A 24,212-nucleotide genomic window follows, 5' to 3' on the forward strand; every position below is an offset into this window, starting at 1 on the left:
CCGTTTCTGCGCGACGTCGCGACGCGTTGCTCTTCTGCGTTCCAGATTGTCTGGCGTGTTTTGTCTCGTCTCCCCCTGCTGGACTCAGGTTGTAACCACAATTACACAACTCTCTAGCTCCCTCATCCACTCCTTTTACGGTCCCATTGGGGTCTCCGTTGTATTCCGACAGTTCATAAATTCCTTAAATAATCTGCAAAAAAAGCCAAGGGGACCCTTCCAGAACAAAAACAAGTGTGAGTACCAGTAGCGAAAAGCTATCTTCTCCGTAGTCGGCAGGATTCGAACCTGCGCGGGGAGACCCCAATGGATTTCTAGTCCATCGCCTTAACCACTCGGCCACGACTACTGTTGGTGTTAGTTTTGACAGCAAAATCTATGTAGAGTCTGCGCTTAAGTGTCTGCTGCAGTAACAGGTATGTTTGGATCGGGAGAAAAACATTACAAAGTTATGCTGTCAGAACAGAGCGTATTTGAATGTTGTGGCTCTAATAATTTTAGGTTTTTTAAGGACTCTTAGAGCGTATTCCGTCCAATCCTTTTTTTTCCCATCAGAAAAAACTGAGTTCTCATCAAAACTCTAAAGTTGCAGTCAGAAAACAGGAGAGAGGGAGGAAAGCCTGGTACTACTGTACACCTGCTTGCATAGTGATGGAGCCATTTCCAGGAGGAAACCTGGAACGTCGGGGCGGCCGACCAGCCTCTGGGCTTCCTTGCCTGGCTCCCAGCTCCACCCCTCCGCCTCTCTCTTGGACAAACAGCTCCCAGGACTCTCTTTTCACCCACTAGGCAATGAAATCCTATTACTCACCGATTTAAATTCACCATGCAGGGTCAGACTGTCCCACCGTGTTATAAAAGCACTATGAAAAGTGTAATGCGTGATACAAATGGAAGGTATTGTCGTTTGATGGTATTCCTATGAATACTATGCATGGTGAAACCTGAACTTGGAGTATTTCTCAAGTGGCGTAGCAAAGGGGTTGGCACCATTGGAAACTCTGGAGATAGTTTGATCCAGATGATTTAGTAGCTTCATTTATTTGATTTGTTGTTTGTTCAAAATATCTTTAATGTCCCTGAAGAGCAACATGCAGTGGTGTGCTGGAGTGAATGGTACCTGCTGGCTATAGCCCACCTTTAAATTTTCATGACTTTTGGGAGCCAGTTGTTAAATGCAACCATTATTAAAAATTAAATTATGTAAACTTATAATTAAATTAACTATATTAAAAACAAAAGTAATACTCAAAATTCATCACAGTCTGGTTATTTCACTACATTTTACTATAATTTATGTTGTTGAGGTTATTTACATCTATTGTATCTGAAATACTATCTATGGGTTGCTGCTGTGAATCTTTTAACTTCACATTCAGTGAGGTCACTTGGGTAGCCTGAAATTAGCCTTGGTGGGTGTATTTACACCAGGGAAGTTGCAAATGCTACAAAACATGGCTTTTTCTCCCTAAGAGCTGATTGTCCAACATTTACCAGCACACTGCTGTTACCATCAGTCCAACCTTGAATAATCTCAGCAAGGCAACAGTCCTCTTAGCTGCTTTGATTAGTCTCCCTCCAGCTTTGTTTTAGCCATTAGAATCCTGGTATATTGTATGATTTCCCATTCAATTTTTAATAGTTATTTTTCCCTCAGTTGCCATGCTGGGTGATTGTACTTGAAACTGACCTCCAGCAGAAAGACAGGAAAAAGCCACTTGATATTGAAGCTGCCCTTGCAACGAGGTTCCAGGGGAAGTAATGCATAGTTGCTATTAAGTTTAACAGGCTTAAATTAATGATTTGATTTTTCTCTAGAAAAGATGAAATCTGAGGTGGTATGTACCAGTCATTGAAAGAATCTGTTAGCATTTAAAAGATTTGTGTGAAGAACTATGAAAAGATAAAAGAGGAAATGTTTCTAGTTGCGTTTTGTTTGCATGAATATTAGAAAAAAATTGGAGCTTGTTCCCTTCTTCCTCCGCTGCCACCCCATTTTAGTAAAATACCATGTGAGGATCATCCAGAGGTTGGTGTTTTGAGAATTTTGTTTATAGCTCGTTCAGCTTTCCATTGGGTCTTCTGACTTTTGTCATGTTGTCTTTCTGGTTTGCTTTAGAGAGTTCAGAGTCTGCAAGGAGAAATGCCATATGTCACAGAGTGTGACACATAAATGTATGGCTGTGTGATAAATTGTAAAATGATAGTACACTCTTAAAAATCTCCAGATGTCAGGAGTGATACCAGGGTGTGCTTCAGTGGATTCTAAACAATGGAGGTAGATGTACAGAAGATTCTACATTCATGCAAATCATATTAGAAGATAATTTCTTAAAAATCATATTATATATTCTTTTGGTATTTTCTTTTGGTTTTCCAAAGTAAGGAATCTTATTTATTTTCTCTGTAATTGTTAATATGTGTAGACAATGATGTGAATCCTTGTCCCCTGTCTTTCCCAGTCATGGAAAGCATGCTGAACACCAGATGTTTCACAAAGGATTATAGCTAAATGCCTTCAGATGGTATAGTTATTAAACATGGTAGAAGGGGCATACTGTGTATTATTATATTTACCAAGTATTCCAAGGAAGTGTTTTAGGGAAAAGGTGTCCAAGATAGGAAAACAGAGCCTTGTTGGTTTTTCCAAGTAACTGAAGAATGCTCTGAGCCTGCCTTCTTGCTAGCACCATTCTAAATGAGCTAGAGGTCATGATACAGCTGGTTCTGTTGTCCCACACAGCTCCAGGCCAACCCCTTCAGTTACAAGGTGTTTTATAATCCTCCTGGCTATTCACATAATGAATTGCAAGCCCTCTTTGAATTCCCATGTACTTGGGTTTAATTTTCCCAGACCTGCTTCTCTCCCCACACATCGAAGACCTTCTAAATAAACACCCACGGCTAGGCAGTGACAGCGGTGTGAGGGGAGGCACCCTCGCAGAACAGTTGCCAGCCTCCCAGCAGCTGATGCTATGGAAGAAATGGAATAGCACTAAGGCAGTTCTGCTTCTTTTAAGTGGTCTCTGAGTTAGGCCTCAATGTCATGTAGGTAAATTCGGTCCAGAACATGCAGAATCTTTATTGGAATTTGTACAGTCTTCTCTCACAGCTGTGGAGAGTTTAGACTAATCACAACTCTCACTGGGATACTATCATCTTCGTAATTTGAAAAAGGATCAGGAGCCTGCAGGCTTGGAACATCTTGAGAAAGCTCTGGCCCTGAAATACATCATCACACGTGGGGGCCACCACTTGCGGCATCATCGCAGAGAGCTTAAGAATGCTGAAATCAAGTATTTCTCTGGCGTGATTTCAAATGACCTGTGAAATCTGAGAAGTGTTTTTTTTTTTTAACTGCAAAACAGATTCTTTCCTTTTCCATCAACCCCGTTGCTGTCACTGTGTCCAATGTTAGGTGCCAGAAATGAGCGTAGCCTCTTGATAACAATGCCAAGGTTAACACAGCTGCCAGGGGCTCTCTCAAGAATCTGTTAGGGTGTATTTTGATCCACAGACACGTTCCGAAGTCGTGCACCTTTGTAGTCTTTCTAGTCTCAGTACATTTCTCTTCAGCAACCTGGATAAAACCTGTCACTTTTTGCCAGAGCTTCTCATGCTTTGGGGCCCCTCAGATGCTATTTTTCATTGCCCCATGTGTCTTTATGGTAGGGCTAGGTTCAAAGTTGGTATTTGGGAAGCAGCCTCTCACAGCGCGGAGGCCTAGTGAACTACGGTCATTTGTTCAAAAGGCCAGTATTCACAGATGTGCTATAAGAGTGTAATATAATTTTCTGTCCCACCCAAATGGATATTTTATCACCATCCACATAGCAACCAACAAACAGAACAGCCTGAGGAGGCAAGTGCTAATGTATGTGGCTCACACTAGTCAACCCTCTGAGGAGTCAGTAGTCTGGCCTCTTTTTGAGGCTTTAACATTAAAATGTTCCTTTCAATTCTACACTTCTGTGAGTACAGCTCGCTCTTCCTTCCTCCCTGTTTCATATCATTTTTTTGTTTTATGATTTTCAGCCTTCAGAAAGTTAAACCTGATTCAAGAAAAAGAAAAAAGATCAGTTGGGGAACTACGGAGGGGAGCAGGAGTTTCATCTAGGCATTATAACGAAAGCAAAGTGAGGACCAAACTGACGGAGGCAAATTGAGAGTATCTCAGGCCTGGGCTCAGGTTTAGGGCCTATCAGTTTTCCATTTCCGTTGATTGCCTCTTAGGGAGGAACCCAGGGTTTTAAGTAGACCACTTTGCTCTATTCCTCAGTCACATTTCCACATGTCAGCCAATTTTTATGGCTTTAAAAAAAGATACCTGTTGGTTTCTGAAAGTCCAAAAGCTCTCCAGCTATATGAAAAGCTCGTGGAAGCCCCTAAGGGTGAAGCCAGCAGAGCTATCTCCCTTTCAGATGAACTGCCCAAGGAGCATCTGGGGGCTGGAAAGGACTTTAGTGATTATGGATAAAATCCTTTCATTTTACAGAGGAAGAAATCAAGGCAAGAGAAGTGAAACAATTTAGAAAATCTTTGATTATTAAGAGATTTTCATTGCAACCATTACATTGTCTTATTTCATTATCATGCTGGTTATTCTGGATAAGACTATTTCTAGTGACCATGAGATTGATGATATAAGTTTAATAGCAGATTGCCACATTTTGGGTAACCTTTTTTTTTTTTGAGGAAGATTGGCCCTGAGTGAACATCTGTTGCCAATCTTCCTCCTTTTTTCCTTTTTTTCTCTCCAAAGCCCCAGTAGATAGTTGTATGTATGTCATAGTTGTAGATCCTTCTAGTTCTTCTATGTGGAACGCCACCTCAGCATGGCTTGAGCAGTGCGCAGGTCCATGCCAGGATCCAAACCGGCGAACCCTTGGCTGCCAAAGCAGAGAGTGTGAACTTAACCGCTAGGCCACCAGGCCAGCCCTGATTGCCACATTTTGGAATCCTTTCATACCTGGATTGACATATCAGTAAAAAGATACCATATACCCTCAGGTTCTTTCTCTCTTATTTCCTGTGTCACTCTAATGTACCCACTGCTCTATAGTTTAGTGATTATGTCTAGACCTCATATTACATATGAGGACACAAGCTCCTGAAGACTAGGGACTGTAACTGATGCATATTTGTTCCTTCTATAGTGCCTAGGAGGGGAGGGAGAAATGTGGCTTTTGAGAACATCTAAATTAAAATCCTATTATTATACTACTTTTGGGGGCCAGGGAATCCCCATTGTATTCTAACAATGAGGCTGATTCTCTGACCTGTGAGTTCAAAGCCTGTAGAGATGGTAAGTTCTTCCTTTCTCCAATTTTCCTTTCTTACTAACATGGGCGTGGAATGATCTGTTCAAGCCACAGAAGTTATTGGCTAAAGGAGAATGAGTCTCCTTGAGCACACGGGGAGGTCTCAGTTCTAGGAGAGGCTGTAGGGGCTACAGACTGTGATCTCTGGGAGGGCCAGGCCTGGGCTCACCTCTGCATCCCCAGTGCTGGCATGTGCCTGGCCCGTGAATGAAGAGACAGATTCATTCCATAGCAGGAGCAACACATTTTTTGGCCTTTTGTTCTTTTCTTCTGAAACCGACATCACCTCAGACTACATGTGGCCAGATTCTACAAGATATTTATCATTTATTGGCAGAATGTCACTGATTGCTCTGACAGTTCCTGTTTGCCCTGCTTGGCTGTGGGTACTGAAATATCCCACCTGCAGGATGAATTCCACCAGCCCCTGAGCCAACCCAGGACTTGCTCACTTTTCTCCATCGTGTTTAGATCTGGAATTGGTCTGGATGGCCTAAGTCTAGTATTCAGTGAGCAAAATGCCACACTGCTGTGTGTCCCATGAACCCCTGTGTGATAGACTTCTACCTTTAGATTGAACTCCACTTCTATTCTTGGGCTGAAACTTTGTCCAAACCCCAAATCCTTGTCCAGGGCTGTAGTAGTTTCCTAGGACTGCCAATAATGATTAAAACAGAAATTTATTCTCTCAGTTCTGGAGGCCAGAGGTCTGAAATCAAGATGTGGGCAGGACCACACTCCCTCTGAAGGTTCCAAGAGATAGTCTGTTCCTTGACTCTTCCAGCTTCTGGTGGCTATAAGAATTCCATGGCTTGTAGCCTCATCACTCCAATCTTTGCCTTTGTCTTCACATTGCTTTCTCCTCTATGTGTCTTCTCCTCTGGGTGTTTATTTTATAAGGATATATGTGATTGCCTTTAGGGCCTACCCAGATTATCCAGGATAAGCTCCTCCTTTCAAGATCCTTAACTTAATCACAGCTGCAAAGATCCCCCTTTCCAAGTAAGGTAATGTTCATAGATTCCAGTGATTTGACATGGATATCTTTTTTGGGAGTTGTTTCTTAGCTTACCACAAGGGCAAACTCCTGGTCCAGGCTGGCCCCTCTTCCTGGGAGGTTGGCCCCTGTCTCTCCTGGTTCTGGCTAAGGTTATGTTTCAATATGAATGAGTCTGGCTGGAATCAAATTCTGTCACCCACTTGACTATGAGTATCTCCACAGCTCACACATTGTTACTGCCTTCCCAGGCCTCCAGTTCCAGCCCCTTGGGTATAAATGTCAGGTGGGTCTGATCCAAGCTTGCCTTTAAACACCGTGATTTTGCCTGATGGACTCCTTTCCTACAAATAAGTTCAAGGTCAGGTCAGTTCTCTTAGCCCAAGCTATGCTGGAATAGATTCCATCCTCTTGTCATCCTGGCATTGAGGTCTCAGCATGCCTCATGGTAATGATTGTGTTGGTGTAGTACTTTCTTGTCTATAGTATAATTTATTTCACACCTACCATATTCTGAGCTCTTTATATAACTTATTTTACTTAATTGTCACAGCTGAAGAAATAGGGACAGAATGCAAAACTACTTGCCCAAGGTCATATAACCTGGATTTTGAAATTAGGTCTAATTGCAAAACTAATGTTCATTTTACTCTGCCATACTATATTTTGCATGTTTTCAGTATTTATCTTAAGGTTATCTTCTCTCCTTCTCCTCATTAAAAACAACAACAACAACAACAAAACCCCTGAAGTGAAGGTAGGAATTTGCTTTAATTTGATTTTCTAATTACTTATAAGGACTTGGCAGACAAATTTACTCAACTAGACAACTTAATTCTTAAATTCTTATCTTTGTGGGAATCTTTCCAGTTCAGGGTCTTTGAGTGTATGTCAGTTTATGCTACTCTTGCCAGTTCACATGATTCTACAGTAACTGCAGTTCCCCACTGTGTGTAGAATCTCTCTGTACCCTCTTAACATTCTCCAGCAACCATCCTGTGTACACGGAGAAGATGAGATGTGAGTGTGAAGGAAAACGCCAATAAGTTCAGTCAGCCAGAAAAGTTTAAAAGTCCATATCCCAAGGAAGAAGTTGTGTAATGAATTTACATACTGGCCTCTGACTGAAATCCAGACTAATATCCATGCTCTAGTTACAGTTAGACTAAAATTCTTAGAACTCTTTGTTACTTGGTCTTGCTAGCCTTGGTTTTAGTTCTAGCTCTGTTACTGTATTATGATCTTGATGAGACTTTGAACCTTCTTCTTTTTCAATCTCCTTATCTGTAAATTGTGGTTAGTAAATACTTGATATCCTTACCATACCTAAGCTTTCTATGTATAATAAACTAAAATAAATTTTAAAAAAGATAGCTTTCTTAATCTAAAGGAAACATAATTTAATGAAAGGCAGTGCACTAATGGTGGTGAACACGTGGCTTTAGAAGTCATGGCCTGGGTTTCAATCTCACTTCCCCCATTTACTAGCTGAGGGTGGGGGCGACTTGAAGACATTGTTAATCTTCTCTGTCAGTTTCCTCATCTGTTAAAAAATGGTGTTAGTAATACAGTACTTAACTAGCAAGGATGTTGTGAGGGCTGAGGGAGCGCAAGGTGGAGGCAACAGAATTGTGGAGCTACTGAAAGAGACAGGACGGCCTCTAACAATGAGCCCAAGAGGAAAAGCCCATCCTCACTGCCTCTCTGGGCTTGCCTCAAGTTTTCTCCCTAAAGCCAGGATGCTGCTTTGTAACAGACAGATTACTGGACCAGCCAGAGAGGAGTTATTTTTGTTACTTTAAAACAAACCCACACAGCAAAGACTAGTTTGCTTGAGCCCTGGGGAGGGGCACAAGATGGAAGTTAAGCCTCCTGATAGTGAGAGAGTAGGCTGGCAAGTCAGAAGGTGCCTTTGAAGGATCCCTGTTGAGGGCAGGGAGAACAGGTGAATGATGTTCCATTGTAGATTAAGTCAGAGAAAACATGTATCTTTTGCACAAAACTCTTTTCTGTTGAATCCCGCTGTCACCTCCCCAGTTCAAATTCTTGTCCATTACTGAAATCAGAAAATATCCTTTACTGGTTTCCCTGTCCTCAGACACTCTTCCTCCAATCAGACCTGTATACTTGCACTCCTGGCAATCTTCTTAGAGCTGAGGCTTTCATGACTCACAGTAAGAAATACATTTTAGATGATAGCACAGTATACACATACATCTCTCTGCTATCTATCTATCTATCTATCTATCTATCTATCTATCTATCTATCTATCTATCTATCTATGCATCTATTACCTATATATCTATCTACTTTATCTATCTAATCTATTATCTATCCAATCATCTACCTTCTTACCTGTATGTTATCTATCTAAAGTGAGACAAAAGTTTTATGAAATTGTATTTTAATCCATGTGAGATGCATTCTGATATTTTCTATTCTATTCTTTTATTTGAAAAAAAAAGTGCTAGTGAAAACCTACTTAAATAGATTCCATGACGCACTAATAAGTAGTGACCCACAGTTTGAAGTATTCTGTTCTTAGAGCATTGCTCCGATTATGTCCTTAGTTTCTTACTAAATCTATGATGGCCTTACATTGCCTTCCATATGAAGTCCAAATTCCTTAGCCTGGAAGGCTCCTAGTTGCCCCTCAGAATCTTTTCCTGTTATCCCTGGCAGGAGGCAGCAGACTGTAGTGGGGGCTTTGGAGTCAAGTGGGCCAGAACTGAAGGCTTGTCTATGGCCCTTACCGGGGCTGTGGCCTTGGACAAGTGAACTTAATTTTTTATATCCTTGCGTTCTCACCTATAAAAGGAAATACTGATTCCTACCTCATTGGGCTGTTGTGAGGTCAGATGAGAGTACTCAGTAAACATTAGCAGTAAGGTTATTACTGCTAACATACTCCTGGTTGTTTTCCAGAAGAATTTGGTACCCTCCTGTGTCTGTGCATTTGCTCATTCCATTACTCCTTCCCTGACCCTACTGCCTTTTTTTTGGAAATCTTATCAATCTTTTATGACTCAGCCAAAATGCCATCACCACTTTAGTCTCCCCTGACCAATCAACGAGAAGTGGTCCACTCCTCCCTTGAGTATCTGTAGCCCTATAACCACACTGTGGCACTTATTGTCTGTCATAGTTATTTCTAATGTCCCTTACAAGAACCTGAGATCCATGAGGATGGGGACTGGTTCACCCCATGTGTACTCTCCCACTGTGCATCCCCTCAGAACACCTGGCACAAATAATAGGTTGAGTGATTAGGATGTACAATTGCCACTTGCAATAGGAAGCCGGGATGAGTACAGCTCCAAGTTTTCCAGTTAAAATAGAATGTCTGATACTTTGTATCTAACTGAGGATGTCTTGCCTATCTTATATTTTTAATCCCACTAGAAATAAAATAAAAATAATCCTTGGTTGAGCTGAACCTTTCCTATATACACAAACTGCCCATGGAGGCGACCAGCTTGTGGTTGGTTTTATACCAATGTTACCAGTGCTGTCAATGATTGTCATTCCCGTAACTGTCCTGTGTGCATATGTATGTGTGTGCTCTAATTCTTGTATCAGTGTGTGGTAGGGGGAAATGAATTAGGAAAATAACAGAATAATGTAGTTCTAGAATGCATCCTCTCTTAAGAGTACAGGGTGGTGGTTATGCATACAGGCTCTGGACCTAAACCTCCTGAATTTAAACCATATTTAAATAGAATTCAGCTATTTACTGGTTGTGCTATTTAATCTCTCTGTGCCTCTATTTCCTCTTCTGTAAAAATGGGGGCTAATGATAGTTCTTACATTACTAGGACTATTATGAGAATTAAATGAGTTAAGACATGTGAAGCACTGAAATAGTATCTGGTCAGCATCTACCAGTGGAACACTATGCATACCCTATGTCCTAGCAATTCCACTTCTAGGTGTATACCCAATAGATATGAGTACATGTATTTACCAAAGACATGTACTAGAATATTCATGGTAGCAGGATTTTTAATAGTCCCAAACTGGAAGCTACCCAAATGCCCATCAACAGAGGAATGGATAAATAAATTGCAATATATTTACATAATAGAATATTATACAGCAACGAAAATAAATAAACTATGTACCTGCAACAATATGGATGAATGTCACAAATATAATGTAGAGTGAAAGAAGCCAGATATAAAAGAGTAAATACTGTATAATTCTATTATATAAGGATCAAAAACAGGCAAAACTAGAAAAAAAGGATAATGACTGCCCTAGTTGGGAGAATGACTAGAAAGTAACATGAGGAGGGTTTCTGGGGGTGCTGGAAATGTGGTGTTTCTTGTTGTGGGTACTGACTAGGTGTGCTCAGTTTGTGAAAATTCACCAAGCTGTATACTTGTGATTTATGTCCTTTTTGAATGTAAATTATTTTTTAAAAGTTTTAAAAAAGTACATGGTGAATAAAAAGTGTTTAATAAATGTTAGATACTATTGTTATTGGCCAGAAAGACCAGGTTTTGAATCCTGGCTCTGTGGTCATTGAAACTATGGAGTCTCTTAAACTCTCCATTTCTACAACAATAAACAGAGATGATGATGCTTGCCTTGAAGACATGTTAGATATTATTGAGAACTGGTGATATGAGATTTTTAAATGGTGCCAGCCTCTTTAATATCCAGCAACAGCCTTGGAACACATTTTCATTATAATAGGAAAAATCACTTGAGTGCATCCCTTAGTTCTAAAAATGTAAGGCCAGTAGACACCTCTTACCCCTGGGGTACTGTTATTAAGAGATTTTTGTTTATGGTCTGAGAAAGTTAGTCCCCTCACCATAGCCCTTGGTATATAGAACTGATCTTGAGTATGAGTTGGTAATTTTGCCAAGGGGCCAAGGAACCCCCTAGAAGGAAAGGGATAAAGTCCTTGGCTCTTATCTTTTGAGGGTTAATGTCATTAGACACTGATGAACTGAAATTTCTTGGAAAGAAAGAACATCAAGGGCCCTAGAATGGAATTCACCATAGGAATGTCTGGCCTGGTATTCTGGATTCAGGGTCTAGGTTGGTTTCAGGCAATTCTGAGACTGGGTCAGGATCTCATGGGGAAGGGTTTGTTCCACAACAGATGGCCGAGGCAGGACCCTTCTACACCCAGCCGGCCGGGTACAGTTTCATGCTTAGGGATGACGACTGAGCAGATGCATTTGACCCGAAAGTGTGAGTGGAGGCTTGACTGTGCCTGTGAGAAGCAAGGACTTCTTCATGGCAGGGATAGTCAGCCATTGGACTGGGTGAGACCAGTGTTCAGTATGCCCACAAGGTAGCCACCAAAGCAATGATAGTGGTGAGGTAATAGAATTTTCTAGATATTTCGCTCACCTGGCATTTGGAAGTATGATTGGCTCTTTAGAACTGAGAAAGGCCCTAGGATGTTGGACCATGTAGCGATGGAGAAATAGGAAAGGCCTCAAGGAAGCACTTTCAGACTTCCTGCTGGTCAGGTCTTTGGGCCTCAAGCAATTCACTAGAAGAATAAAATAAATGAAACACTATTTATATTCTAAGCTAATGAAGTATACATTCTGGTTAATAATAATAGCTCTGATAATTGCTTTCATTTATTGGGCACTTACTATGTGTCTGGCATAGAGACTGATCTTTGTTCATCAAAATTTGTCGTCTCCTACTTCCTAGACATGTGGCTAGACTACCTTTCTCAACATCCTTTGAGTTAGATGTGGTCTTGTGACTAAATTCAGAGCAGAAACATTGTGTGGCACTTCTGGTCTTAGGCCTCAGGACAATAGAAGGTTGTCCTCCAATGCTCTCTTCCCCTGCTGCTAGTTGGAACCCATAATAATCCGGTTTTGACCAGACAGATGAGCAATGTCCTAGGGGATGACAAAGCAACATAAAGGAAGGAACCTAGATCCCTGAATGGCTGTGTGGAGTAGGACTTCCCTGCTACCCTGGGCTGTTAGCCCTGGTACTGTTATGTGAGGAAAAATAAGCTTCTTAGTCCTCTGAACTTGCATTTCTCAAACCTTAATAGGCCCAAGAATCACTTGGGGATCTTGTTAAAATGCAAATCTTGATTCAGTAGGTCTTGAATGGGGGCTTGAGTGGAGATTGAGATTCTGCATTTCTAACAAGTTCCTAAATGATGTTAATGATGTTAATAATGTTGGTCCAGGATCTATATTTTAAGTCTCTCCCTCAGGAATTCTGATTTAATTGGTTGGAATGGGGTTCAGGGACTTGGTGCTAAAAAAAAACAAACCCATAACAGAAACCCTCCCCAGGTGATTCCAATCTGCAGACAGGGTTGCAACCCACTGGATGGGAGGAACATTTTCTGAGGATGCAGGAATCCAGTTCCTTTCCTGGTGCCCTTCAGAGGAGGAGACAGTTCCTTCTAGCTCTTCTAAACAGCCTTGTCATCCTATCTTCTTATTAACCACTTATGGATAATGCTTCTGGTTGCTTGTCTGCACTACTGGGAGTACTTGTTTTCCCAAACTTTATTTCAGCCAGAAACTTCTTTTTTGACATCTTCTTGTTTGACATCTTGTTTTGGATGCTGAACTTTGTCTTTGAACAAAATAATTCAAGATGGTGATGTATAGAGAAGCTGATTGTTGTCTCTTCCCGAAGTCTGCCTTTAGGGACCACATATTGAGCATTTAATCTTCAGCACAGCAGTAGCAGTCTCACTTGAGGTTTCAGCCCTAAGGCGCTCACCATTACTGAGACAGATGATGTAATAATTAAACTACTATTTTGTGCAATCAGTTTCACCTGAAGGTGCCAAACCCTTAGAACATCTGGTGGCAATTTGTAGTTCACACAACATTATTTTGCATTTATTTTGTGTTGATAATGCTCTAGGTGTTGTACAGAATACAGTCTCTGCTCAGAAGTCAGAGAGAGGGCAAATATGTCCCAAAAGAAAGAAGGTGAGGCTTATGATAGTTAAGGATTTTTCGTAAAAACCCTTCTATCTATGTTAGTTGAAGCTTTATAATTTTGAAAAAAGCTGTCATTTGTATAAATTTTCTGCAGTGTATAAAATGTTTTTACATAGATTATCTAATTTTCACTTAGCCTTGCCACATTGTGGTTTAGTCAGCAGCAAATGACCGAAAACCTGACTCAAACTGCATTAAATAATAAGGAAATTTATTATTGTCTTAACTCTAAATCCTAAGGTGTAGGGGTCTCGGGGTTGGTAATCCAGCAGGTTGGTCAGGACTCAGGTGGTCCTCTCTCTCTTTCCACTCTGTCATCTAGGACATCAGCTCCAGCCAAGACTATCTTCCTTCATAGTGGTAAGAACTCTGTCGGTAGCAATGGGGGTTACCCATCTCATTATTCATGTCTAGCTCAAAAGAAGAAAAATCTGTCTGTCACCCAACCATGGAAGAGAAGTCCTTCTCTCTCCTGATTAGTCAGTTTAGGTAGTGTGTCCATCCCATGGTGGGGTGGGTTAGTGACCTGCAGTGACTGGCTTGGGTTCCTGAACCAATTATTGGCAAGGAAGGGTGGGATTACTGTGATTGGCATAGACCAGTCAGGACCCACTCCTGGAGCTAGGCATGGAGTCAGTTTCCCCTGGGTCACATGGAGGGGGTGGAAGAATGAACAGTCAGGGCTCTGTTAGGAAGTAAGCAGAGTGGAATGGATGCTGGTAGCACTCAACAGGGTTTATCCAAGTATTTGGTGCTAATTTACAGAGGAAAAACCTGAGGGTTATGGAAGTTGAATGACTGCCTAAGATCTCCCAGTTAGGCGGGTGGCAGAAAGGAGACTTCTAATCACAAATCTATTGTTCACCTTAGCCTTAGAACCAACTCAAGACAACACTCAAAGCAGAGGTTTGTTTGCAGTACTTCCCTCTCCTCCTACTCCTCTGTCATTCTCTTTCTCTTATAATTTATAAAAAAAACACTCACTGGCATTGTTGTGTCAGACTCAGCCTATTGATAGTGATGCTCTGGCTAGGAAGGCCTAAGGCACTCACCAGGCCCTGCCGTGTCACACGTAGGGAGCCCCCACAGACATTTCCCCAACCTGGGCCAATGTTGTGGCTGGACCAGCCCTTGTGGTTCTTATTATAATCACAGGACATACTTCAGCAAAACCATCAGGGAACTTTGAAGAACAAGATTTATTACTCCTGAGTCCTGGGGGGTCCACAGCACACCCAAATGCCACACAGTGAAGTCGAGCTGGGAGAGAGAGAGAGAGATGACCTGGGGCTCTGCCTTTGTTAGGGCCTAAGGGTGGGATATGTAGGGTTTTGTAGGTTCACTCTTTCTTGGCTAATTAAAGCATAAGAATGGGAATTAGAGTGTGGGAAGGGAGAAGTGGGGTCACTGAAGCCGTCAGCTATTTAGGTTACCCAGGGCTTTCTGACAGCGGGACCTGCATGGGTGGGGGCGGCCTAATTCCTTATCTGATTATTTTGCTAGTAGCTGTGTCATATAGCTGGCAATATGTTTATTCAAGATGGATGTCTTTTGAAAGGGATGCCTTGGCAATCAAAAGCTTAATGTCAGGCACTTACACTACAGGCATGAAGATACCGGTTTCTGCACTGTCATGAACCCTAGAACCTTGGGCACGTTGTTTTGTTTCTTTGGGCTTCCATTCTTCAAGGAGGGCATTAGAACTGTTGTGGCATTTGCTAAGAACTCTAATTTTCATGAATTTTACAACTGTTCCCTTCCTCTTCCCTTATTTCCCCTGGAGCCTCTGTTTATCAGTGGTTTCAAACTTTTTTTGTAAATACATGTGGTAAGACGTGTATTTTATGTAATTACCCCCCCCACACACATGCCCACACATGCGCCCACACACACAACACCTCCTTTCCTACCCTGAATTAAAAGTTTCATTGAACAATATTTATCCTTAGTACAGAATGTAATGCACTCTTCTAGTATAGCCTACTGTAGTCTATTTTATATCTTATCCTGTCTCAACCTATCCTATTTTATTTTTAAAAATTCTAGAGAAAAATGGATAACATTGATTTCATGACCCTTCTTCCATGTGTCTCAACCCTTAGTAAAGCTTTCAGGTCAACCTTCATCTGACTATTTGGGCCTTAGACTTGGCAAGTCTGCATTCTCCCAATCTCCCCATCCACTACCTGACACCCAGTAAAATTTCTCAATCTTTTTTTTTTGTGAGGAAGATTAGCCCTGAGCAAACATCCATGCCAATCCTCCTCTTTTTGCTGAGGAAGATTGACCCTGGGCTAACGTCCGTGCCCATCTTCCTCTACTTTATATGGGACGCCACCACAGCATGGCTTGACAAGTGGTGCGTCGGTGCGCACGTGGGATCTGAACCTGCGAACCCTGGGCCGCTGCAGTGGAGCATGCGCACTTAATTGCTACGCCACCGGGCAGCCCCAAATTTCTCAATCTTAAATTTCATCTCCTTGGGATCTTGGCTCCGGCTTTTCCCTGTGACAATTCGTCAGTTAGATACACTGACATTTAGCTCACCAGTGTGCTAACAGCCTTTATTCTGCCCAGCCCTGTCTGGCAAAAGCTGTTATGAAATCCACTTGTTAGATATGGTTGGGTCCTCACAGGGCCTTTAGTCACACACAGTTAGGTCTCTTCTGACTTCTGATACTCCTAAGTCGTAAATGAGACACAGAGAAACTATTCTTTTCTAGAATGGAGATAAAAGACTAGACTAGAGCATTCAAGTGAGCCACTTCTTTCCTCGGATTTCTGTACAATCAGATCCTTTGTACCTCTCCCTACTCTCTCATTCCCTCCCCTCCATCTTTTCCTCTTAAGTCTAAGTGCTCAAGTCTAAGACTTAGTAATGGTTTGTCCCACTCATCACCGTGAATGTTTGATGTTAGCTCTGCCTGTAGAACTGTAGCTCTGGCCAGAATTCCTGCAGAAATGCTGGATTCGTGCAGGTTCACCAGCAACTTTCACCTCCAGAAATCAAGTCCAGTCTAGCTATTCATAAGTACATAAATCATTTTAGGGAAGGTGAAAGTTCATCTGGCTCTTCTGTTTTTGGTTTATCTTAATCCCGTTTTGCTATTTTTTCACCACACCCTCAATCTTCTCTGTCTCCAAAAGAAGCGTAACTGCCCCTCCTCAACTTGTACAAACTCTGTTAGAGCCACTTTCCTCAATAACTTATTCCATATGTTGCATACATGAGCTCCATCAGGATCCCGCGCCCCCCCTCCTCATTTTTGTATGGCATCTCTCGGTGTTTGAATCATTAGAAGTAAAAGGAGAAAATACTCTCCAATCCCACACCAACTGGACGTTTCTCTTTGGTGTGTTCAGCATGTTCCATCATTTGAAAGGTTTTGTGGAAGTGTTTCTAACCCGGTGAGAAACAGCTGGTCTGCCTTCACTGTCCTCCTCCTTCCCTTGAAAGCCTCGTGGGGCTTGGGTGGTGCTGCCTTGCCCTGCTCAGGACACCATGCTTCTTGGGACAAATGACAGAAAAGACCTTGATTTTCCTAATAAGAACTCTGAGCAGACAGAGGACACCTCTCTGGTTTTGCAGTCAATTCCTTCTGCAAACATACTCTCAGATTTCAGCTGTTTTTAACTGCAGCTGGGCATAGGGCTGATGATTTTTAAAAATAGATTTTTTTCTTTTTTTAAACTCCATTTATCTCCATTCTGGTTCCTTTGCTGATCTGTGCCCAGATTTGACTGTTCCCTGAGAGACATACTCTGTTGTTGGTTCTCTGCTCCTAGACTAATTATTTCATTTTTCATTAGTTATAATTGCTTTTACCTTTCAGGTGGATGTAGCTTTTCCTTGTGATAAGATCTTTTCTTTTCTGTGCATGAACATGCTTTATCATCCTTTACCTCCTTCCACATCTCTGAAACAGGAGAGGGGGCCTTGCCAGCCTTGGCCTGGGGCCAGGGACCCACAGGTGCTAGGAGCTGCAAACAGTTCACAGGGCCTGGCAGGGCTGCGGGCCACTTCATTATTGTTGATTTGTAAGTCTGAGCTTTCTTATGCTCTGCCAGGAAGCTGCTGTAGAGTGTTTGCTATGCCTCACAGGCACGGAACCTGGTGGATGTGGTCAGCCTGTAGAGGCTGTGCCAGGGTTCATGAAAGGGAGAGTGATGCATGGTGAGTGTTTTTTTTACAGTACCAATTTCTTCCTTTTTTTTCTCCTTTGCAATCTTTTAAGATGTTATTGGGTTTGTTCCACAGGTCCAAATGACGGCCTCTTTGCAAACATTGGCCTTATATGTGCTGACTTCCATTGTTGGAGGCACTTATAAGCCAAAGCGGACTTGATAGATTCCTTTTTCTCTCATTTGACCCCATGGTGCATTATTTAAGGAGGTGCTTTTGTTTGGCCCCAGAATCTAGTATTCAAGTCAATAAACTCTGATGCCATACTGCCTACATAAAATATCCCAGCTATGCTACCTATTCACTGTGGATGTTGGGGAAGTTACTTAGTCTTTCTGTGCCTCAGTTTCCCCATCTGTAAAATGGAGCTGATAACTCTCCTGAGAATTAAATGAGTTAATACATGGGAGTGCTTAGAAGAGTGCCTGGCACATAGTAAGCACCCAATATATATTGGCTATTATTATTTGGCACTTCCGTGTTCTAGCTCCATTCTCCAAACTCCCCACCCTAGGAACACTTCCATGAATGGACAGTTAGGAGAGTTCTATTAGGTCACATTGGTCTTTGGAACTGTAACTGCAGGCCCTCCAGGACCAGTTCAACTGACTCCATCTTATCAACATAGTAATTAAGAGTGGTTTTTCAGGGACTGAGACCCCTTGTCCAGTTCAGGCTGGTTGAGACTGTCAACCCATCAACTAGGCTTGTGCCAATGCTCAATAAGTGACCTTTTTGACGTCAAGGAGCTAAAAACTCTACCCTCAGATCATAGTAGTGCTGCCATTTTGTGAACATGCGTCCTATGAAGAGGCATGAAGCTTGACTACACCTGCGCAGATCATCAATTACCTCACTTCTCCTTACCTCTGATCATCTGTCTCCACACTTCAGACCGCCCTGCCCTTCATCCCATAAATTGTGCCCCAAGCCCTGGATCAGGGAGACAGCTCTGAGGGCACATGCCCCCTGTCTCCTCGCAGATCAATCTTGCAGAATAAAACTGATTTCCCAAAAGCTGATGCTGTAATTAATTGGCTTTTTTATGTGCATCGGATAGGAAAACCCCATTTTTGTGTGGTAACAGAACTGTATTCTTTTTTCTATCTCTGGTTTTATTTTGCAAGCTTCCAAGATCTTAGATCAATGCATAGGATGAACGTAGGATTTTTGCATTTGGAGCTCCTCTAAGAGGCACGGTGATTCCCAGCAACAAAAACAGAAGAGATTTTCAGCCATGTGTGTGTCTCTCCAGGGAAACAGCTGTATTACTTCCTCAGCTGACTGAAGGGCATCAGTGGGAACCAGCCCATCCAGTTGTCCCTGCCTAATTACCCCATCACCTGCTCTGATTCAGCCATTACTTTGGTATTTATTAATTATGCTGTGACTAGCCTTTGAGGTATGTCTTTTGTTTATGCAGCTTAGCCAAAATCACATTTTGGGGCAACGCTAACTATAATGATACTGGCAGGTGATATAGCTTGACTTTCTAAGCTCTTTTCATATCTAATTTTAGTTTGTTTTGCGAAATGGTATAATTGCTTTCTAACTCTTGTTATCTTTCCCCGGGTGAACTGCCATTTTAATTTTTTTGGCAAGTGAGTTACAGATAAAGGCTGTGATGAAAGCAAAACACGTTTAACACTTTTGACTGAATTGAACACAAACTAAATCTTTTACTAAATTGGTAAGTTAATTGACTGAATTGGTTGATTATTAGTTCCTTCAGTCAGCTTTCTCGAACAGTTGATCTGTTATCATATAGATAGAGCCTGCAACAGTTTCACTTCCCCTAACCCCGTGCAAACACAAGTATTAATTAGCTGTGGTTCTTTCTCAAGCAGTACTTGTTCTCAAAACCCTGTTCCCAGGGATATTTTCAGGTACCATTACATGGATTGTCTTTGCAACTCTTTTCATTCCATGTGTGAATCAGTTCAGCAGAATAACAGATTGAACTACCAGGTTGTTTCTCTGCCTTGAATCACTTCCCAAGTGGTTTTGACCTTGAAAGGGCAAAACTTAGCATTGGTTTGTGTCCTTTCTTTATCACCAAGCAGACCAACTACCAATTCTATAGGGACTTGGGGGCAAGAGAGGTCTCAGAGGCTGGCTTACTTCTCAGCTTGGGTCTGCTAGTGTGGTAGTTCTTGGGGGCAACTCAGTTCTTAGTTACTGGTCTGCTTCCTAGCTTTACAGGCCTCAACATTTATTTTATTTAATTTCCAGGCAGTAATAATAACTGTTACATAATCCTTACTGCGTACAGGCACAGCTCTAAGTACTTTAGCCATATTACTCCATTTAACGCTTTCAACAGCCCTGTGAGGTAAGTTCTGTTATTACATCCACTTTACAGATAAGGAAACAAAAAGTACCTCAGAGAGATGAGGTTCTTGCCTGAGGTCCCTTAGCAAGTAAGTGGTACTATCCAAGGTCCCAGAGCTAGTGAGGGTAGAACCAGGATTTCAGCTCAAGCAGCCTGGCTCTGGAGTCATAACTGCTCAACTCTACTGAGTGAGGGACTGACTTAACTCCTGCTGGAATCAGAATGGACATAGATTTATTTACAACAAGAGATGTAATAACTGTGATAATAAACGGTTATTTTCTCTGGTCACTCCCTCCCAGTGAGCAAATCCACTTGAAAGTCCAAATCATGACCAATTGTTGCTAGATGAGCATAAAAGCAGGACAGAGACATTAAAATAAAATTCGTTGGATTGGATGGATAGGGAACCAGGAAGCATTGTTGGTCCTTCTGGGCTCCAGGTCACGTGGCCTCAGCCTTCTTTTTCAGAGACACATCAGTGCTTGGAGCCAAGAGGTGATGCCTCAGTCTTGCACCACAAAGTCTTAGGTCAGTGCCAGGAGTCTGGGGCACCGTTACCAGCTCTGCTCTGGGAAACAAGCAGAGAGGGAGCCAAGGTGAGAAGCCAAGAGAACAGAGAACCATGTGTGATGGATGAGAAGGCTCCAAGCAGGCGATGGGGAGGCATTCTGGAAGAATTTCCTGAGTCGGAGTCCACTGTTTGCCATGGCTTTTCATGTGTGCCTCCGGTATGGGCATCCTGGGAAGAGTTAAAGATGCTGCCAAGGAGGAGACTTGATTTCCAGGACTCTGAGGGAGCTGCGTGGATTGCCCTTCCTACTTCTAGGGATATGCTTAGAACTCTGACAGTGGTCCCAGAATCAGACCACCTTCACTCTTGGATGGATCAGAATCACAATAACACTCATTACTCTCAAATTCCTTTTTAAAAACTTTATATTTTGAAATAATTATAGATTGATAGGAAGTTGTAAAAATAATACAGAGAGGTCCTTCACCCAGTGGTAACGTGTTACCTAACTAGAGTACCATATCAAACCAGGAAATTGACATTGTTACAATCCACAGACCTTCTTCAGATTCCACCAGTTTCACATATACTTGTTTGTTTATATGTATGAATAGTGCTATGCAGTTTTATCATGTGTAGATTTGTGTAAACACAACCATAATCAAGATACAGAACTCTTTCATCACCATGAAGATCCTTGAATTCCTTTTAAAGAGGAAAAATCCACTCCTGAAAGCACTCTTAGCTCATGCTGCTACAATACAATTGAGCAGGTTAGAGTTTCCTTTATTTCCCTTACATTACATTAATATTGTTGTGTGAATACATCCTGTTCACATCTAAGGACCTAACAACTCTTTGATCTTTTTGACTGGATTAGGAAGTTAAAAACTGCTCCCATTTTCAACACACTGTATGGAGGTGGGAGATTGATCTGTCTTGTTAAGCACAGTCTACCCAGCACCTAGAAGAGGGCCTGGCACACAGCAGACACTCACTAAACATTTCCAAAATGAATTAGCTCATGATATCTTGCTTCTTACTACTAATGCTGTCAGTGATGGGGCCTTCCCCAGCTTGATACAGTTCTGTCCCAGCTCCTTGACTGACCTTGATTTGGGGTTTGATTCAATACTAGAACTTTGACTGCATTGTTATTTTAATGGATTATCGTCTATAATGGACTACTATGTACTTTTAACAAAATTTAAAAAAATTAACAAAATTGCAGTTAAAAATTTGTTTAGCTTAGGGCCAGCTCAGTGGCATAGCTGTTAAGTTCATGCATGCTGCTTTGATGGCCCGGGGTACACTGGTTTGGATCCTGGGTGGGGACCTACGCACCGCTCATCAAGCCATGCTAGGCGGCGTCCCACATAGAAGAATGGAAAGATGTACAACTATGACATACAACTATCTACTGGGGCTTTGGGGAGAAAAAAGGGAAAAAAGGAGGAAGATTGGCAACAGATGTTAGCTCGGGGCCAATCTTCCTCAAAAAAAAATTGTTTAGGTTAGAGTAAATGTGTTTGACAAATGTACATGGGCACTGCTCATGCCTGCCCCCTCCCTCCTCATCTGCCTGCTAGCCTATTTCTTCATATAGCTCTTCATTTCATCGGGCTAAAACATCTACTGATTCCATGACATTCACATACCCCCCAAATATAAGTTCTCATGAAAATCTCATTAGCAGAGAGGTGGAGCAAATGACCTTTTTTTCAAGTCCTGTTTGAGTTCCATTATACCTGCTCTGTGGCTCTTGTTAAAGTGATGCACGTCCAATTATTGGCCACGTGGGTCAGAGCTTGTTTTCATAACTGGGGTAGGGTTATGTCATAGTTATTGAGTGTCCCAGTGAGAGTGACTGCCAGTTGCAAAGGGAGATCTGTAGGTGAAAGGTGGTAGGAATGAGGGAGGGGTCGAAGGCCTGATGGAAAATCACCAGGTGGAAGGGCGGAGATTGTCTTTGACTACTGAGATAGATACCTGGCTCCTCTCATGGATACTGAAAATCCAGGCAATTTGTTCATGTGCCAACAAGATGCAGGCCTCACATGTTCAAATGGACATTTGTTTCACTGCCGTTCAAGCTAGCTTTTCTTTCCAATATTCTCAGTTTGGACAGAGGGACTACCTTTTTTCCTGTGCTGATGTTTGATATCTGGTTGTCACCTTGAAATTCCCTTTGTCTAGTATATTAATTCCCATTGGTTCTTCCTCTGACACAGCCTTCATTTAAAGTCTGGACTCTTAAAACTAAATGTCTAAATGGTGTTCCTGACTTTAGAAGCCACCCCGCCCTGCTTACATCCCCATCCATACTGTCCATTATTTCTAGTTTAACCTTTAAAAAAACTTGGCTTTACTCAAGAGTCTATGGCTGCCCATTGGATCAAGTCAAGTCAAAACTCCTATCATTCACAGCTCTTCTCTTTAACTTGACTCCTACCCTGTGTCCTGTATGCTCCTTTGATGGCCCCCTTCATACAACATCCAGCTCCTATTAATGTGTACAAGAAGGAGGTGTACCATAGGTACTGGTTAAACATAGTGTTAGTTTCCTGTGGTGGCTGTAACAAAGTATGCAAACTTGGTGGCTTAAAACAACAGAAATTTATTCTCTCACAGTTCTGGAGGCCAGAAGTCTGAAATCAAGGTATCCACGAGGTTGCGTTCCCTCTGAAGGCTCTAGGGGAGAATCCTTCCTTACCTCTTTCAGCTGCTGGTGGCTCCAGGTGTTCCTTGGCTTGTGGCTGTGTAACTCCAATCTCTGCTTCTATCTTCACATGGCCTTCTCTTCTCTTGGTGTCCTCTCTGGGTGTCTCTTACGAGGATGCTTATCATTGGATTTAGGGCCCACCCAGGTCATCTAAAATGATCTCATCTCAAGATCCTTAAATTAATTACATCTGCAGAGACCCTTTTTCCAAATAAGATCATGTTCATAATTTATGGGGCCTAGGATGTGGACATATTTTTGGGGGGCTGCTTTTCAACCTGCTATAATAATTAAACCGTCAAACCCAAAGAGCATTGATTCTGAGGTATCAACCAATACTATTAAAATGTTGGTAACAAATTGGACAAAAATATAAAACGTGCTTATTAAGTTTGTGGTTAAGGTGCAGCTGGATTATTCACTTGAAAACAGAAGCAAAAAACTTTTATAGATGATAAGGATGAGCCAAAATTAGGAAAATGGACTTCTACTTTTTAGTCATCTCTATTACATTACTTCTCACATGGTTTTGCCCTTACATTTGACTGGGAGTTTCTTGACTGTGTGTCTTGTGTTTAATGTATCTGTTGTATAAATGAATAAAGGAAAAAATGTGAAGTCTCAAATTTGGTTCAAATAGTTAACTGTACAAGTACAGAATTGGGGGAAATCCAGCCTTTTAGGAATGTACAGGGAGGATTATTCAGTAGACTTCAAGCTCAGCATAACTCAGTAATGCGACGTGGCTGCCAGAAAATGTCACACAATCTTAGGGTACCTTATGTGAAGTCCAGAGTCCAACTCACCGAGGTAATAATCCTTTATAATTTCCACAGGCTAGAAGACATGTGAATAGTCTACAGATCCACAAGAGGTGAGGACCTTTTATTGCTTATGTGGCCAGTTCTTATTTTTTATCAGCTAATTACCCCTTTTAGAGAAAGAAGATTCTTGTTGCCTTTTTTCTTTAATCTTTTTTTTTATTGTGGTAACATTGGTTTATAACATTATATAAATTTCAGGTGTACATCATTATATTTCAGTTTCTGCTTAGATTGCATCATGTTCGCCACCCAAAGACTAATTACAATCCATCACCACACACATGTGCCTAATCATCCCTTTCGCCCCCCTCCCTCCCTCCCCCCTTCCTTCCTGGTAACCACTAATCCAATCTCTGTCTCTA

General features: G+C 41.8%; 1 non-coding gene across 1 annotated transcript; it reads right to left on the reverse strand.

Moving 5' to 3' along the window:
* Nucleotides 1-267: 267 nt before the first annotated feature.
* Nucleotides 268-349, reverse strand: TRNAS-AGA (transfer RNA serine (anticodon AGA)). Its single transcript has one exon. It is a non-coding gene; the product is annotated as a tRNA-Ser (tRNA).
* Nucleotides 350-24,212: the final 23,863 nt, after the last annotated feature.

This window comes from Diceros bicornis, chromosome 21 (genome assembly GCF_020826845.1).
Source record: "Diceros bicornis minor isolate mBicDic1 chromosome 21, mDicBic1.mat.cur, whole genome shotgun sequence".
Taxonomy (NCBI): Eukaryota; Metazoa; Chordata; class Mammalia; order Perissodactyla; family Rhinocerotidae; genus Diceros; species Diceros bicornis.